This window comes from Meriones unguiculatus, chromosome 17 (assembly GCF_030254825.1).
Source record: "Meriones unguiculatus strain TT.TT164.6M chromosome 17, Bangor_MerUng_6.1, whole genome shotgun sequence".
Taxonomy (NCBI): domain Eukaryota; kingdom Metazoa; phylum Chordata; class Mammalia; order Rodentia; family Muridae; genus Meriones; species Meriones unguiculatus.
In genome coordinates, this window is record NC_083364.1 from 39,642,661 (window position 1) to 39,661,253 (window position 18,593).

The following is an 18,593-nucleotide window of genomic DNA, read 5'->3' on the forward strand; positions in this document are numbered from 1 at the left end:
TCTCTGAGCCTTTTCTCCTTTCGCACTCGTGGTCAGCTTGTCCTCGCTGTCTGAGGAGAGGGGTGTACGCTTCAGACAAGAGCTGGAAAGACGTCCTGATTTCTGCTTAAGACATCAAATCTAGGATGGAGAGGAAGCCAGCAAGCAAGGGGTCCGCTTGAAAGCACAGCGGGATTTGGAAACATTTCCTCAGCTTAGAAGGAAACAGCCAAATGTACAGAGATCTCGGAGGGGTGGAGAGTGCAGAATTGGGGGCAAACAGCGTGTCTGCATCCATGGGAGGGGAGGCGACGTGGCCGGAAGCCTCAAGGCCCCACCTCACTTTGGGCATTCAGTGCTCACAACCCCAGGGCTTCTCTCCGCGAACGAGGCTCCCTTAACAGCGAAAGACGCTCTGTGGAGACGGACATTTACAGGCCCTCTGTTCCCTTAGCAATTGTGTTACTTCTCTGGTCATCGCTGGCTTCCACCTGTCTACGACTTAGACGTTTTACGCCCTCTTGTGGGAAGTGGAAGTTTCCACCATCTTGTTCTTGGGTCTATTGTAACCTCGTGCGCTGTGGGACGGCTCAGATTTCTGCTGAAAGGTGGGGCTCTTGTGGTCTCTGGCGAACAGCGTTGAAGGGCAAGGTGTGGAGCATGATCCTTCTCGTACTCTGTATTTTGATCATGTGGAACAGTGGTTTCGAACCTTCCTAATGCTGCCACCCTTTAATACAGTTCCTCATGTTGTGGTGACTCCCCCCCCACATAAAATTATTTTCACTGCTTCTTCATAACTGTGATTTTGCTGCTCTTATGAATGTAATGCATCATGATTCATATCTGAAATGCAGATAGTCTTAGGCAAAGGGTCCTTTGATTCCCGAGGCAGTTGCGACCCCCAGGTTGGGAACCACTGATGTAGAAAGACAGCCCAGAGGGGAAGCCAGCCAGAGGCCTTCCCTGGAACTTGCCGTTCTGAGAAGTCTGTTAATTATTCCCATCTGGAGTTCCTAGAAAACCTAGATTCTTCAACAATGCATAGGGTTTTACCACTGGAAATTTTCAGTTCTAAACACCTGCGACGTGTTCAGACTCTCAGTTGCGTGAGGCTAACGCCAGGGAAGGGCTAAGAGAACTTCCTTAAGAGTAATAGCGGTTCTGTACGAGATGTGATGGCTTTTGACCTCTTGTCTAACAGGTGTTAGACAAGAAGTGAGGTGGAACAGATGGGGTACGATGCACGGGAGGGGGTCCAAACCCACTCTCCTTGACAGGGCGAACTATAAAAATTAAGTCACAGTTAGCACGGTGGAGTGGAGTTTGGAAGGCCCTGGGGCTCAAACTACTGCCTCATGAGCTAAATCTATCCCAGCTTCTTAGTTTTTTACTACCCTTTGAGTTAAGAATGGGCTTTGCATTTTAAAGACTTTTTAAATCTAAATTTATGTGGTTTTTTTTGGGGGGGGGTTAGGGTTGAGAGGGTTTCTCTGTGTAGCCTTGGCTGTTCTGGGACTCGCTCTGTAGACCAGGCTGACCTCAAACTCAGAGCTCTGTGTGCCTCTGCCTCCTGAGTGCTGGGATTAAAGGCGTGTGCCACAACTGGCTAAGACATTATTTTTAATAGTGTGTGTGTGTGTGTGTGTGTGTGTGTGTGTGTGCGCGTGCGTGTGTGGTGTGCAGGGCGTGGATTCCTTGGAGATGGACTTACAGGCAGTTGTGAGCCACTTGTTAATGGGTTCTGGCAATTGAGCCTGGGCGAGAGCATTGGGAACTCATAACCACAGAACGGTCACTCCAGCCCCCCAGTTCTGGCATTTTTAATGGCAGAGGAAAACACAAAGAAGAGTAGTATTTTATGAGACCTGAAAATGGTGTTAAACTCTCAATTTCCGTGTCCGGAGATGCAGTTTGTTTATGTGCTGGCAGCCATGGCCTTTGTGCTCCCGGGACAAGCAGAGTAGCTGCAATAATTCGGGACTTGTAAAGCTTAATCTATCTGTTATCTGGTTCTTTCTAGAAAAAGAAAATTACTCTCCTCCATGCAGCTCAGGGGTCAGACAGAGGAAACGAGCCTCACGGAGTAAAACTGCTTTGCTTGGATGTCACATTAAGAAATGAAACCAGTTCTTCCTTTTGGAGTAGTTGTATACCAAGAGCAAGCCTAAATTTCAATTATCCATTTCTTTCCCTCTGTCTGCAGTCTGTCTACCACCCGTGGTCCCGTGCTGTGCATGTCTGATGTCTGTCTGTCCCTTGGTGTGGGAAAGGAATGAGGGATTTTTCTACAGAAAAATGTTAGAGTTTTACAAGAGAGGAAGCTACTGACCCCAAACTGACCCACAACAGTGCCCCAAATCACAAAGAGAAGTGATGCCCCTGAATCCACACGTTCCTTCCAGCATCATGATGGATTTTTTTTTTGAGGTTGCTTTTGACCTGTTGGTTGCTTTCAGCAAGTGCTTATCATCACCCCAGCCCCCCCAACACACACACAATTGTAGACCACCGCCTACATGGAAGAGCACCTAGTTTAAGATTGAAGCTGTGCATTTAGCGAAGGCTGTAAAAGCATTTACGTGGGTAGTGCCTGGCACAGTGAGGTTGGTCGCGTCGTTTCTTAAAGGCACATTGAGATTATACTGACTGAGCGCACCCTAGGGAGACAGGGGGAGTCTGTAGTTTTAACTGGTCTGCAGGTCCGTGGAAACTCATGTTCTGCAGGTGAGAGTGTTTTCAGATAACGACCTTCCCATGCTACTTTCGGTCCGAGGCTACACAGGGGAAGGTGCTTCCTGCTTTCTGGTCTATGTAACTTTAGTTCTCGTTGTGATGTCAGCAATTCTCACCCGAGAAGTACCTTCTAGCTCCAAAGATCTTTCCTAACAGAGTTTTCTAGTTTGTTTCCGCAACTGTTTTTGGCCAAAATCGTATACTTTTCACTTTGCTTCTGATACCCCTTTAGGGGCCATTCAGTCATTTTCTGGGCCGTCCAATGAAAACATCTTGTAACCTTTAAGAAATGCCACTATTAGTGAGTCCCCAAATCTAGTAACAGGCTGCTGTTACCACTCAAGAATCTTCTACAGAGCTTGGATAGACGGTGGTGTCGCTTAGTGGCCATTGCCATCTGGCTTCTCCTTGCCAAGCTGAGCTCTCATAGGATTATCAAAGCATCATAGGACCCCAAAACCAGATGTCTTTCTCCTCAAAGACAAGCCTATATGCTCACTTTATTATGTACAAAGCCAGTTAAAAAGGAACGCAAACTCCTCAAAATCGCCACCCGGGCTCTCCTCGGCTTCAGCAGCTATATTCATCTATAAAGTTGTAACTTGACTTTGTTACTTGTGGGAGTCTCCTTACTTTGGTAACCCTTCCATTTTTACCAGTCACACCGGAGAGATGTCTCAAAACAACTCCGCATCGGGAGGTCTTGCAGCTAGAGAGCGTTTATCGCTTCATCTCCCCCCTCCCCCCCAGATGTCACGGCAGCGTGGGTGTGGAGGTCCCCGGACAACCCTGAGTTGTCCTCTATTCCGTGTTCTGAGGTCCCTACAGTTTTGCCTCTGAGCGTGGGGATCCCGCTGGCCTTTACAAGAGATCTAGAGGTGAGAAAGCAGGTCTTCTTCGTGCTCAGAAACCACCTCACCGAGCCATCTACCCAGCCACTTCTTATATTTTTGTTAAGAGTAGCGTCCGGGAACCAGGCGTGGTGACACACACCTCCAATCCCAGCGCTTTGGGAGGCAGAGACAGCACGATCTCTGTGAGCCCTAGGACATCCAGGGAGGCATAGGCTACATCTAAAAAAAAATCAGAGCAGCAATTGCAGAAGTCTGCTTACAGTCCATCGGGGCAGAAACCTGTTTGCTACACAGATGTTTATTCTCTCGTGTAATGCCAAATTATTTGCTCATATCTTGTGTATTTGTATTGGGTTTTCGTCCTTTGTTTCTTTTTATTCCCATTCTTTACCATCCCCTTCCACTCCTTACTCCTTTCCCCTCTCTCTAACAAGAAAAGCCAAATCTTTATGTATCAGTACAAAATAAAAATTCCTGATAGAAAAACTTTGAAGAAATTCCTTGATTCTTTATCAGGCTTCTCCTGCAATTCAGATAAGCTCCGCTAGATGGTGGCAGATCTCTTGGCTATGGTGTCTACCTACCATCTAAATTCATTCTGAAGAGCTTAAGATAGCCTGAATATAACTCCATTTTGAAATAAATATCTTGACTGGGAACTGAATTCAGGTACCAAGAAATATCACAAAATGTACACCTGGCAGAAAACAAAGTTAACTCTCCTAGCAACAGCCTCCAGGAAATATAACAGAATAAATGCTTCATAGAAAATAGAGACAAACTCCCTGGCAATAATCAATGGGAATTGGTTGAGAATCGGGTGGGAAAATTCTCCCCAATGTTTCAGATATGGTTTAGAAAAATAGCCATTGTGATTATATACCTTAGCCATTGTGATTGTGTGCCTCAGAAAAGGTCACCCCGCCCCTGCTAAACTTCACCCAATTCTGTAAAGCCAAGGCTTGTGCCCCCTGCTTGCTGCCATGGAAACCCCCGGCTCACAGACTTTCCCTTTAAAAATCCTGTTCACTGAGAGCTCAGAGTCCCACTTCTCTACTGCTGCGCCAGTGAGACCTGGGTCCCGAGTTCGATCTCTCTCGTCATAAAGCTCTCTTGCAATTGCATCGAGTCATCTCCTGGTGGTCTCTGAGGGTCCCGTGAACCTGGCATAACAATTCTCTGAATTAACAACGGTACAGGTTTTTAAAACCTTTTTCTTTGTGACTTTCACACAACACACCACAGTCCTGCTGATCTCATTATCCCCCCAAATCCTCCCTTCCCGAGTGTTGCCACAAGTGAGAGATAGAGCAAGCTCTCCTCCAGAGCTCCGCAGGGGCGGGGCCAGTCCTGCACAGCCCCTGGTCACCCACGTGGTCCCTGGCTGCCTGGCAGCGGCATCCCCTTGTTCTCTAGTGGTAGTATGAGCCAGGGCATCGACACTGACCCCTGCCACTGCATAGCCGTGGACTCGGACATGGCCCTCAGGAGAAGCTTGGGCTGAGACCTCCCCATGGCCCCAGGAGGCGCCGCTAGCCACTCACAACAGGCTACTGACTCCTCTCCAGCCCCATCTCTCTTCAGACTGCTCAGGCTGCTCCGCTTCTCTTTCTTTCCCGTCTGACCACCACATACACTGTGAGGGAGTGTGCATCCTTCCGCTGCGGGCTGGGCACACAGCTGGCGGGTCCCCGGGTGACATCCTCCATCTGTGCTGCCTGGCGTGGCGGCAAGCTGGTGTCGTGGTGCACCTATGCTGTGCGCTGGAGGGCAGGCCTGTGGGTGGCACGGCTGTCCGCAGAGCTCTGTCTGTCTTCCTTCTCCTTCGATGCGCAGCCTGGATTTGATTTGATTTGATTTTTATGAGTTTTAGGCATAAGACAGCTTTGGACACCAAGCCAGGCATCAAGCTAGGATGAATGAAGGACCGCCATCTGCTCTGCCCCTGATTGATATAAGAACACCAACACCACCAAGATGTCTCTTTGCCCGTTGCTTGGGGCGAGGGGTGGGGTGGGCGACAGTACAGTTTTTTTTTTTTAATGTACTTTTTTTTGTTTATATGTACACCTACATGCCAGAAGGGAGCATCAGAACCCATTGTAGATGATTGTGAGCCACCGTGTAGTTCTGGGAATTGAACTCAGGATCTCTGGAAGAACAGTGTTCTTAACCACTGAGCCACCTCTCCAGCCCTGACAGGACAGATATTATTTGCATATTAATATTTTAATTGCATCGTAATCTAAAAATTATTGAGTATTTGAAACATCAAACTATTATTATTTAAAGCCAGGCAAGAGAACTCAAAACTTGTTTTTCAGATACATGTATTGTTTTGTGCTTATGCTTGTTTTGCCTGTACATATGTATGCACATCACATGTATGTCTGACGTCTATAGGGTTCAGAAGAGGCCCTTGGAGCTCCTGGGACTGGAGCTACAGATGAGGACCTTGGTCTGAACAGGGTGCTGGAAAGTGCAACAAGTGCCCTGAAATGCTGAGCCAACTCTCCCGCCCCGTGCGCCATCATGTCTGGCTATTGTCTTAATACAGATAGAAATCCTGTATTTAAAAAAGCTTAAGAAGAAGCCTGTGCAAACCTCTCTTTCTCTCATAACCAGTTCTTATCCTTAGACTACTTAGTTACTCCTTTATTCTCTCTCTCTCTCTTTGCTGTGGTTATTTAACTTCATTATATTATTACTAGAATATCAAGATTAATTGATATAATCTTGATATTAAGAAATGTCAAGATTATAAAACAGTGTGACAAACACCTGGACATGGCATCTTCATCCAAACAATTTGTAAGAAGACCACATTTAGTAAGAATCCAGTTGTATCAGAAATGACACAGGTGAGGCAAGCTTCTAAACATTTATTTGCCTTGTTGTCTAAAGCACATTTGGTACTTTAAAGAGAAACTGTACATTTTTGTCCTGGTGAGTGTTTTGTTGACATTTAGAACAAATACCTAATACGTGTCTAACTGATTCTCATAGCTTATATGCATTACACCACTATATAAAGTAATAACACCGGCACCATTTTCCACTGAAAGCTCTCATTCATAAAAATGAAGGCCCAGTGTCAGAATTAATGTATCTTTCAAAATGTAGCAGAATTGACAGCTCTGAGTGAGAAAACTAATTAGAAATATTGCATAGGATGCAAAGCTTCCTTGTGTGGGAGCCAATCCATGGAGAGTTTATCTCCTGAATAACAAGCAGGGAGGTACTGGTGATGACAAAATGACGTCCATACTTTTTATGGAATAAACATCTATATATAATTCTTTACCTATGGCAGTGTAAATTGCCATATTAAATTTAAAAAGTCATGTTTGCATTCCCACAGATATAGAACAGTGTATAAATAGGCTTAAGTATTCATATGAGTAATAAACAACAACAACAACAACAAGAAAACAAAATTTAAAATCTGGAAAGAATATCAAAGACCATGTAAGCTTATAATCTTGCCTTTCCCTCTTTAGAATGAGCAACCACAACACCAAGGGCACTGACAGAAAGGGAAATAATTTACATGGCTCTTCTCTTTCTACTTGTAAGAGTAGCAGATCATGAACAAAACATTGTAAGATCAGACATATAAAATAATTAAGGTGGTGAGAGTTTAAGTGCATCTTTAAATTCTTTTTTGAGGAAAAACTTTCACATTTTTATAATAGACGTTAAGTTGCTGGTATCTTTCTCTTTGGGGTTTAACTGTTTGGTTATAGATATAAAGATTAATCCAAATAAAAGGCTTTCCTGTTTGCTACATTAAATATATGTAGAAACACAATAAAAATAATTAAAGACACAAACAATGAAGAGCCAGGTTTAAGTGTGCTAATACAAACACATTAAATGGCGTTTAAAGAGTAAGAGTGTACTATCAATATAATTGTAAAATTTTGATAAAACATTTTTATAAAAACCTCTGAAATAAAAACTGAGAAGAAAACTACTTTTAAAAAAAGTGGTTTTTTAAAATTATTTTTTATGCACATTGGTGTTTTGTCTGCATGTGTAAGGGGGTCGGGTCCCCTGGAACAGGAGTTATAGACAGTTGTGAGGTGCCATGTGGATGCTGGGAATTGAACCCCAGTCCTTTGGAAGAGCAGACAGTGCTCTTAAAGGCCGAGCCATCTCTCCAGCCCCAGAAAACTGCCATTAAAGTAAAATGTTTTCAGTATACCAGACAATTATCTCTAAACTAGATCTGCATATTTTCAGTTTGCATACACTTCCCTTCTCTAAGTTTTTCAGTGTAGGAACATCGTTTTAATGGTGCCCCTAGTTTCAGCCCATAGACGTCATCGTCATCACCAGCTCACTCCTCAGTAGGGGCAGAACTTTCCTATCAATTTCCTCGGGCTGTTTCTACACTTTCAGGTGTGGCCGGGTCTTCCTGACGTTTGCTGACTGTTTGGCCCTTGGGTGTCGTCTCAGCAATTTTTTCTGGTGGCAATACGTGCGGGAACACCCTCCAGCTGGGAAGGTGTCCCGGGAGTCCTATTTGCACCAGTCATGAAATTTTCCACCCCATCCATCAGACGTAAGGAGGACTTGCTCCTTCGACAGCTCCAGCTGTGGCGGGACACATCCTAAATGGATTTATTCTGTTGACAGCTTCAAGCTTCATCCCAACTTTAAACTTTCTGAGGGGTGGTGGTGGGTTTTGTTTGAAGTATTACCAAGTAGCGCCTGCTTTGAAGAGATCCGGTCCCGAGTTTGGCTGACTTGTTCTCTGGGATGGGGCTGCCTCGTCAGCTCTCACAGGCCTGTCTTCCTCCTCCAAAGGGGTCCTGAATACACTGCCCCTGGGCTTTTCTGCAGCTTCGCTGTCTTAGTCTTTCTCTGGTGACAGGTACCATAAGAGCGTCTGGAATAGGTGGTCGTCTTCTTTTGTTTACTGGGGAAACCTGTTACTGAGCTAGAGTTGAATCTTTTTAAGTCTCGGTGGAAGGAGATTCTCTCCACCGCCTCCATTGTCCGCCTCACCATCTTCATCAACTCCACTGTGATCATGATAGTCATCTCGAATCTACTTTTTCCTGTACTCGGGGGTCCCTGTTCAGTAACCTGCTGTCTCGGGCCGGTGAGTAGATGGTTCTCCAGTGACAGGTTCTGCCATGGTGAGCAGAGAGATCCGCTGGGCGGAAATCAGCAGTCAGCATCCAAGGAGAAGGTCCACAGCTCTGAGAAAACCCACAAGCCCCGCAAGAAACCCCGAGAAGGCCTCAGCGCCCAACCGTCCAGGCTGTCAATCACACAAGAGAGAATCTGGGAAATGGCAGTGAGCAGCGTGGCCTTCTCCCGGCTGGAGGCAGCGCTGCTCCTTTCTCTTTTAGTCTCCTCAGGGGATGTGTTATAAGGAGGCGGCGGATTAGAGCTTGGCCTTTAAACGCAACGACCAGCTTCTTCCGGCTTCTGTCCGCCGCGGCATATGGGATGTTGAGGTACAGGTACAGCCCTGGTTGGCTTTTTCACTTGTCCGTAAGTTTCAATTCTTTTATTTTTAGAGTTTCGTTTTTATCTGGTTTGTTGGCAAAATGAAGAAATGAAATCTATGATTTGGTGAGACCAAAAAAATCCCCGCATCTACCAAATGGTGTTTTAAAATCTGGAGGGAAGCAATTCCCCACTGATTCATAGAATGATGTCACCCTGTGCCCATAAAGCTTTCTAACTGGAAATGCACTTAAGCTATTTTACATGTGCTAACATTTGCCACAAATTTGGGTTACTGAAATTAATTTTTTCTTTGTTTTTATTTGGGGGGGCTGGCAGTTAAATTTAGGTCCTTAGCTTTATTAGGCAAGCATTCAACCAGTGTGCTTGCCAGCCCTGCTAGTAATTGTTTTGCAGTGTTGTTGATCAATTAATTTTAGAAGAAAAAAAAAAAAACAACAAACAAACCTCTATAGAAGGAGTTTAAAACTAAAATGTAAAGTTTTGAACAAGAGCTGAGTGAATACTTTTGACCAGTTTTAGAAACAAATTCTTGCAGCTTTAAAAAGAATTAGGTTTTGAAAGATTTTTATACAAGTATATGTTGTATTACGTATCCCACAGTTTCCCCCTAAGATTTATTTTTATTTGTGTGTGTGTGTGTGCCTGAGAAGGCCAGAAGAGGGTGTCAGACGCCCTGGAGCTGGAGTTACAGGTGGTTGTGAGCTGCTAGACGTGGGTGATGGGAGCTCAACCCTGGTCCTCTGCAAGAACCACAGAGCTCTTAGCCTCCGAGCCAAGGCCCTTCCTTCTAGCTTTCGTTGTAGGATTTCCACACACCCAGGCAGACAGTGCAACAAAGACCTCTGAACCACCGCTCAGATCAAACAATTATTCATATTTCCGACAAATGTTTAGTATTTATATGGTTTCTTCTGAATCTGCTCATCATGCAGTTCTTAAAGACGAGGGCATTCTTCTGCAAATCACATTCCATAGGAGATTTCACAACACTTCCTAAATTTCATATAAAGCCATGTTTATGGGCTGGAGAGATGGCTCAGCCGTTAAGCGCACTGGCTGCAGGTTCAATTCCCAGCACCCACATGGTGGCTCACAACTCTATAACTCCCGTCCCAGGGGATCTGTAGCCCTCTTATGGCCCCCGAGGACACCGTATGCATGTAGCACACAGACATGCATGCAGGCAGTTTGTGCATCCGACACAAACATTAAAAGAAACAAAATCTCACAACATAAAACAAACCAAAACCTCTTAAGACCACAGTTACGTTTCTCCAAGTATGACAAGTCATATTTAGTGACGCTGAGTTCCTTCAGATTCGAAAAATCTGGAAAACCCTTTGATTTTCTCTGCTTTTTTTTTATTTTTAATTTTTTCTCTTTTTGGCAGTGCTGGAGATTAAGCCACAGCATAATGCCTGATAGGTAAGTGTGCCGCCACGCTAAAATAGTCGCAGCCTTCGTATGTAATCTTTAAAAAGTGCTTATTTTATGTGTGGGCCTGAGTGTATGTAGGTGCAGCACACACATACATAGGGGCCTGAGGAGGTCAGCAGAGTCATTAGATACCCTGAATATAGAAATGTAGGTACTAGGAGTTAAGCCTGCATCCTGTGCAGGAGCAGTAATGGATCTTAATTGCTGAACCATCTCTCCAACACACACACCCCTTCAACAGAGGGTAGGCAGTCATGTATGTCTGTGTGGGTACATACCTCTTTTAAAGGGGAACCTGTCAGTGGCTCCTTTAACATGCTGGCCTCTTGGATCTATCTGGCTCTTCCTTTGCAGTGTTTAATCTCATGACTGCCAGTTCTGAGCAGCCCACGAGGTTTTTCAGAAGTGGCTGTGGTTTGAACCCGCAGTCTTTTGGTTTGAACAATTCCTTCGTGGCTCAGGAAGACTTGTAACCATAGACTCTAAGCTCGGGGAACCTACTCCCACACATTAGAAAGCGGAGACCCTGAAGGGGTGAGTGTAACGGTTTCCTGTTGCTATAGTGTTTTACCACAGACCCGGAGACCCAGACTTCACATGACACGGACGCATCACTTCACACACTCAGAAATCCACGTGGGTCTTCTGGATTACATTACAGTGCTGGCAGGGCTGGAGACAGGGAAACCAGCCTCTCTCCCAGCTTCTGCTTTTCTTGGTTCATGGCCACTTCCACCTTCAAAGTAAACCAATCTGGCCTTGAACTCGCAGAGATCCACCTGCCTCTGCCTCCCCAAGTGCTGGGATTACAGGCTTGAGCTACTATGCCTGGTTTCAGTGTGACTTGTAAGCGTTGAATTAAAAAAAATCAATCCTTTGGCTGCTTTATGATATTTCATAACAGAAAAAAAATTTAAACCCTCAGAGGCTAAGAAATAATATAGCTTCCTGTACCCTTTCTGCGCTTTAGCCACCGTGACCTTCCAGGGCTCTTTACTGCACACCTGTCCCAGCTGTTAGCCATTCACCTGCCTCAGCCTCCCCGAGCGCTGGGTTAAAAGGTGAGCAAAGGCGAGTGCCGCCACTGCCGGGCTGGTTGTATTATATTTTATTTAGATTTGTTTTAATTTTCTGTGCACATGTATGCGGGTATGCGCCTCTGAATGGCCTTGGAAGCCAGAGGAGGGACTTGGATTCTCTGGAGCTGGCGTTTCAGGTGGTAGTGAGCTGTTCCAGGTGGGTGGTCGGATGGAAATTTAGGTCCTCCTCTGCGGGAGTAGCTATGCTCTTAGCTGCTAAGCCCTCCCTTGAGACCCTCCAGGCTGTGTTTTAAGGAAAACCAGAGATTGCCAGTTTTCCTCTGCATAGGTGCTTTATCATGCATTATGTCGTGTTAAATGACCACGCACAAGTGTCCAGATAAGTGATGTAAAATTGATGTCAACAGTGAGGGACTCTGGCAGAGGGCAGGGTCAGGAGTTCTTTGCATTGCTTTTACTGTTCAAATTTTCTGTAACTTTAAAACTATTTCTAAATAACCAAAAAACAAAACAAAACAACAACCCAAAAAACCAAAACCCAAAAACCAAAACAGCAAACAAAGGAAAACCACTAAAAACCCTGGCGACAGTTTCTTCTTGTTTTAAACCTCCCTCTGGAAGTTATTTCTGTTTTACTTTGTGGTGCTGGGTGTTACGGAGTGAGCTCTCCAGCTTCGATTTCTATTTAACTGAGGTGGGGAGAATACATCTTTGTTTTCTCTTTATGGAAAGAAGCCAAGGGAAAGCAAAACTCGGGGAAAAAAAACATTAAAAAGAAAATTAAATCATGCACAATTGTAAGATCCAGACACAATCACTGTAAAAGGCTGTGTGCCCCCCCCCCCCCCCCCCGCACACCAAGTACTGCCACACGGACACAAACGCCCAACACTACTGGGCTGTAACAGACCCCACCAGGCACCACATGCCCTGCAGAACGCCCCCTCCTGCTCTGCCTTATCCGCCACCAGGCGGCCCCTCCTGTGCAAACACGAGCTCATTTGCCTTCCTGCCAGCGCCGTCTGATCTACCACATCTGTTGATGTGAAAAGGAATCATATTTTGCTTTTCTTCCCCACCCCCCCTCAAGAAAGTACTGGTTTCATCTTATGTTTGATCTTAAAAGATGTGGTTTGGCTTGCCGGGTGACATTCTGGCCTGTTCACCGCAGACCATGATCTTCGAGCATGCCCTCTGTGAGAGAGGCCTCAGAAGACAACGCTGCATTTCCGGGATGACTGAGGGCTGCAGGTCTGCCCGGGACTGACTGTGACAGCTACAGGACAGGCCCTGGCTCTGCTTTTCTGGGTCCTGGATACTGAGGGGAGGTGGGATAAGGAATGGAGTATTTTTGCTCCTGGCTGGGTCCCATCCAGGCCCGAATCACTGGCTTCCCGACACAAAATGTGTCCCCATGCCTTAGAATGAATGCCTTTCTGCTTAAGCAAGGCAGAGTGGTGCTGTTGTCTCCTGTCGGGATGGTTGACAGAAGAAATCACTGAGTCCCACACTCACCGAGCATTTAAGAGCAAACCTTTAGGGTTCAGTGCTCATCTATATTTTACCCATATTCTTGAAGGCGATACCTTTTCTTTCGTTTGTTTCCCTTTCCTTTCTTCTATCTGAGATAGGGCCTTCCTCCGTAGCTCAATCTGCCCCAACCTGATAATTCTTTGCCTTCCTCCTGAGTGCTTGGGTTATAGGCGTGTGCTACCACACCTGTCTTCACTTACTTTAAAGATTTGTTTTGTTTAAAGGTGTGTGTGTGTGTGTGTGTGTGTGTGTGTGTGTGTGTGTGACATGTGTTGGTGCTGGAAGAGGCCAGAAGAAGCTGTGGAATCCCCCAGAGCTGGAGTTACAGGCAACCATGAGCTGCCCAGTGTGGATGCCAAGATCAGAACTCAGGTCCTTGGGGAAGCAGCAAGCACTCTTTAACACCAAGAAGTTTCTCAGGCCTTACACCTACCTTTTAAAGTTTAACTGTCTTGGGGTGAGTGGAGGGGTCAAGGTCACGAGAAAGCTTCATTTTCTTTCTTTTTTCTTTTTTCTACAATTTATTCACTTTATATCCCGATTGTATGATTGTAGCCCCTCCCTCTTCTCCTGGTCCTACCCTTTTTCCCTTTCTCCCCTCATCTCCCTCCTCTGAAAGGGGGAGTCCTCCTCCCTTACCATCTGACCTTAGCCTATCAAGTGTCATCAGCGCTGCCTGGATCCTCTTCCTCGGTGAGCTGGCAAGGTTGCCCCACCAGGGTGAAGTGATAAGAGCAGGCAACCAAGTCCATGTCAAAGACAGTCCCTGATCCTCTTACTAGGGAACCTACATGGAGACTGAGCTGCCTATGGGCTACATCTGAGAAGGAGCTCTAGGTCCTCTCCGTGCATGGTCCTTGGTTGGTGCATCAGTCTTTGCAGGGCCCACTGGGCCCATATGTGTTGACTTTGTTGATTTCCTTGTGGAGCTCCTGTCCCCTCTGGGTCCTTCTAGCCCCTACTTCTTCCATAAGACTCCCTGCGCTCTGCTCAAAGTTTGGCTGTGAATCTCTGCATCTGTAGATTTTAGTATGGTTATCCTATATTTTATGGCTAATATTCACTTATAAGTGAGTATATACCATCCGTGTCTTTCTGGTTCTGGGTTACCTCACCCAATATGATCTTTTCTAGTTCCATCCATTTGCCTGCAAATTTCATGATTTCCTTGTTTTTAATGTCTGAATAGTATTTCATTGTGTACCACAGTTTCTTTATCCATTCTTCATTTGAGGGACATCTAGGGTTGTTTCCAGATTCTGGCTATTACAAATAAAGCTGCCTTGAACATAGTTGAGCAAATGTCCTTGTTGTATGCTGGAACATCTTTTGGGTATATGCCCAGGAGTGGTATAGCTGGGTCTTGAGGTAGCACTATTTCCAATTTTCTGAGAAAGTACCAGATTGATTTCCAAAGTGGCTGTACAAGTTTGCACTCTCACCAGCAATGGAGGAGGGTTCCCCTTTCTCCACATCCTTTCCAGCATGTGTTGTCACTTGAGTTTTTGATCTTAACCATTCTGGTGGGTGGAAGATGAAATCTCAGAGTTGTTTTGATTTGCATTCTCTTGATGATTAAGAACATTGAACATTTCTTTAAGTGTTTCTCTGCCATTTGATATCCTTCTTTTAAAAATTCTGTTTAGCTCTGTACTCCATTTTTTAATTGGATTATTTGGTTTGTTGGTATTTAATTTCTTGACTTCTTTATATTCTGAATATTATTATATTCTGAATATTAGCCCTCTGTCAGATGTAATGTTGGTGAAGATGTCTCTCCAGTCTGTGGGCTGTTGTTTCATTCTGTTGACACTGTCCTTTTCTTCACAGAAGATTTTCAGTTTCATGAGGTCCCATTTATTGATTGTTGATCTTAGAGCCTGCACTGTTAGTGTTCTGTTCAGGAAGTTGTTTCCTGTGCCAATTAGATCAAGGCTCTTTCTCACTTTTTGTTCTAATAGAATTAGTGTGTCTGGTTTTATGTTGAGGTCTTTGATCCACTTGGACTTTTCTTTTGTGCAGGGTGATAAATATGGATATCTATTTGCATTTTTATACATGCAGGCATCCTGTTTGACCAGCACCATTTATTGAAGAAGCTATCTTTTTTCCATTGTATGGTTTGGGCTTTTTTGTAAAAAAAAAAAAAAAAAAATCAGGTGTCTGTGGGTGTGTAAGTTCATTTCTGGGTCTTTGGTTCGATTCCATTGATCCATCAGTCTGTTTCTATGCCAGTGCCATGCAGTTTTGATTACTGTTACTCTATAGTACAGCTTGAGATCAGGGATGGAGATACTTCTAGAAGATCTTTTATTGTACAGGATTGTTTTAGCTATTCTGAGTATTTTGTTTTTCCATATGAAGTTGAGAATTGTTCTTTCAAGGTCTGTAAAGAATTGTGTTGTTATTTTGATGGGAATTGCATTGCATCTGTAGATTGCTTTTGGCAGGATGGCCATTTTTACTATGTAAGTCCTACTGATCCATGAGCATGGGAGATCTTTCCATCTTCTGATATTTTCTTCAATTTCTTTCTTCAGAGACTTGAAGTTTTGTTTTTTTTTTTTTTGTTTTTTGTTTTTTTTTTCCATACAAGTCTTTCACTTGCTTGGTTAGAGTTACACCAGGATTCTTTGTTTTTTGTGGCTATTGTTAATAAAGGTGTTGTTTCCCTAACTTTTTTTTTCTCACTCTGTTTGTCTATTGTACAAAAGAGGGCTACTGATTTTTTTGAGTTAATTTTGTATGCAGCCACTTTGCTGAAGCTGTTTATTAGCTGTAGGAGTTCCCTGGTAGAATTTTTCGGGTCACTCATGTATCCTATCCTATCATCTGCGAATGGTGATACTTTGACTTTATCCTTTCTGTTTGTATCCCCTTGATCTCCTTTGTCTTATTGCTGTAGCTAGGTCTTCAAGTACTATGTTGAAGAACTACAGAGAGAGTGGGCAGCCTTGCCTTGTCCTTGATTTCAGTGGAATTGATTTAAGTCTCTCTCCATTTAGTTTGATGTTGACTATAGGCTTGCTGTATATTGTCTTTCTATGTTTAGGTATGTGCTTGTATCCCTGCTCTTTCCAAGACTTTAAACATGAAAGGGTATTGGATTTTGTCAAGTGCTTTTTCAGCATCTAAGGAGATGATCATGTGTTTTTTTTTTTTTCTTTCAGTATGTTTAGATGGTGGATTACATTGATGGATTTCTATATATTGAACTGCTCCTGCATGCCTAGGGTGAAGCCTACTTGGTCATAGTGGATGATATCTTTGATGTGTTCTTGGATTCGGGTTAATGGCTTTTACACCTTCCAACTCCCTGTGGTAGTCAGTCACCAGGTGGCTCACCCATGCTCCAGAGGTGGCAGCTGATAATCTTTAGTTCGGCTTCCTTTTCTCTCTACCCCTCACCCTCTAGCATAGGAGCCCTTTTAACTTTCTAAAAAAATTTTGTTATTTTATTATTTAATTGTGGCTGTTGGCCTGCATGTATGTCTGTATACTAGGTGCCTAGTGCTCTGGGAGGCCAGGAGAAAATGTTGGGTCCCCTGGGAGTGGAATTAAAGATGGTTGTGAGCCACCATGTGGGTGCTTGGGATTGAACTCTGCTCCTCCACAAGAGCAGCCAGTGCCCTTAACCAATGGACCATCTCTCCAGCCCCAGGAGCTCTTAATACAAACAGATGTTTTATTCCATTCCACACTCAGGGGAGGAGAGAAATATAATAATAATTCCCAGCCAAAGGGAATTTCACCCCAACTCCTTTGATATTTGAGTTACGGGTTTCCCTTCGGTACCTAGGTATGTCTTCAGGCTGGTTCTGGCCAGCTGTCCACTGTGAACCTTTATCTCCTAGCTCCCAACTTCTCATCGAACCTGCTGTCCAGTGTAATACTCTTGTTGTCTATCCTCAGGAAGTGCATATTCCCAGACTGGTCCCATCCTGTGTTTGTATGCTCCACCACACCTCACGCTGCTTAACAGCCAAGTCATCCGAGTTCTTGGGCAGCCCTTGAAGTTTTTCCTCTGTTTGGTTCAGGAACCCAGGTGCTCCTGGGAAACAGAGATTTTGTTACAATTCCCTCAACTCACCCCAATTCCATACACATTTGGTATCTGGCTTTATCCTTAATGGGTTCTAAAATGATCAGCTAATGCACACCACCTCTTCTGGTGATGTGCTCTGTCTCCTTGCTCATATTCTGTTCCTTCAGGTCTAATGATTTTTTTTTTCACTCCCTTTCTTAGTCCTTGCTTCCTTTCCTCCTCACTCCTCCCTTTCACAGGGGCTGGCCATGAATGCTCAGTCTTCCAGCCTCAGACTCCAGAGTACTGGAGTTACAGGCTAATTTCTATCACATCCAGTTTAGTGCTAATGATTTTAAACACGGGTGACAGGGGAAAAGAAACTTGGGCTCTGGGTGGAGGCAGCCACGTGTCTTTGAACCAAGACAAAAGACGAATTGCATTGCTCCAAAATGTGACTTTTAGAAAGATAGTATCAGGATAGCCCCAAGTTTGAGACACCAATGCATGAGAGTTGACTCAGCCTCTGAGACCATAAGCAAGCTGCCCAACTAAATATTTTCTTTTATAAGAGTTGCCTTGGTCATGGTGTCTCTTTGAAGCAATGGAACAGTGACTAAGATAGTGATCAAATATTTATCTCTTAAAATCTCTTATGCAGTAGGGAAACAAACACCAGTGTGATAAAGCTATGGTCTCTTAGGTTTCTGCAGCTAACAGATAAGTTGGACCAGCATGGTTATTGTTTTCTGTAGCCAAAGTGCAGCATGACTCAGAACATGAGGTTTACCATTCCCACACAGATCTGGAGAGTTGAATACCAGCTAAGACCTGATCCGAGGGAAGAGTGAGCTAGTTGGAAGGAAGGTGCCTATAGTGAGAGCAGGAATAGATGTCTGAGAAGGTCTCAGTCTGATGTCTTGAAGCAGAAAGGTTCAGGAAAAAGTGATGACCATAAGGACACGTTTGGGCTGGGAGCATAGCTCAGGGGTAGAGTGCTTTCCTTCCATGCATGAGGCCCTGGGTTCAATTCCCACCACTGAAAATTAGTTGGTTTCTGTAGTGAGAATTTTTGAATTTTGGTTTCTTTGAAAAAAGAAGCCAAATAATGTGTTCTTGTTTTAATCTCAGGTGTGGGGATATGAGGCTGCTTCACAGCAGCTGATTATGATTTGCCTTGTGCCCTAGCAGAGCCATGCTTTTGCCAGCTGAACACCGTTTCTGTGATTGTGTGACGTTTGGAATTCTGCGGACTTTTCAGAGGGATATAAATACTATGGCCCTGATAGTTAAGTTGTTCTTTGGTGGTTGAATGCTGTTGGCTGTGGTTTGTTAGTCAGGGAGCAAAGAGATGAGAAGAAGGAGGAGAAGAAAAGAAGAAAAGAAGAAGAAGAAGAAGAAGAAGAAGAAGAAGAAGAAGAAGAAGAAGAAGAAGAAGAAGGAAAAATTAGATATCTTGATAATGAAGATCAAATTTACCCCAAGGAACTCGACACCCCCTAA

General features: G+C 44.4%; 1 non-coding gene across 1 annotated transcript; it reads right to left on the reverse strand.

Moving 5' to 3' along the window:
- Positions 1 to 5,429: 5,429 nt before the first annotated feature.
- On the reverse strand, positions 5,430 to 5,573 carry LOC132648829 (small nucleolar RNA SNORA48). Its single transcript, XR_009587232.1, has one exon. It is a non-coding gene; the product is annotated as a small nucleolar RNA SNORA48 (small nucleolar RNA).
- Positions 5,574 to 18,593: the final 13,020 nt, after the last annotated feature.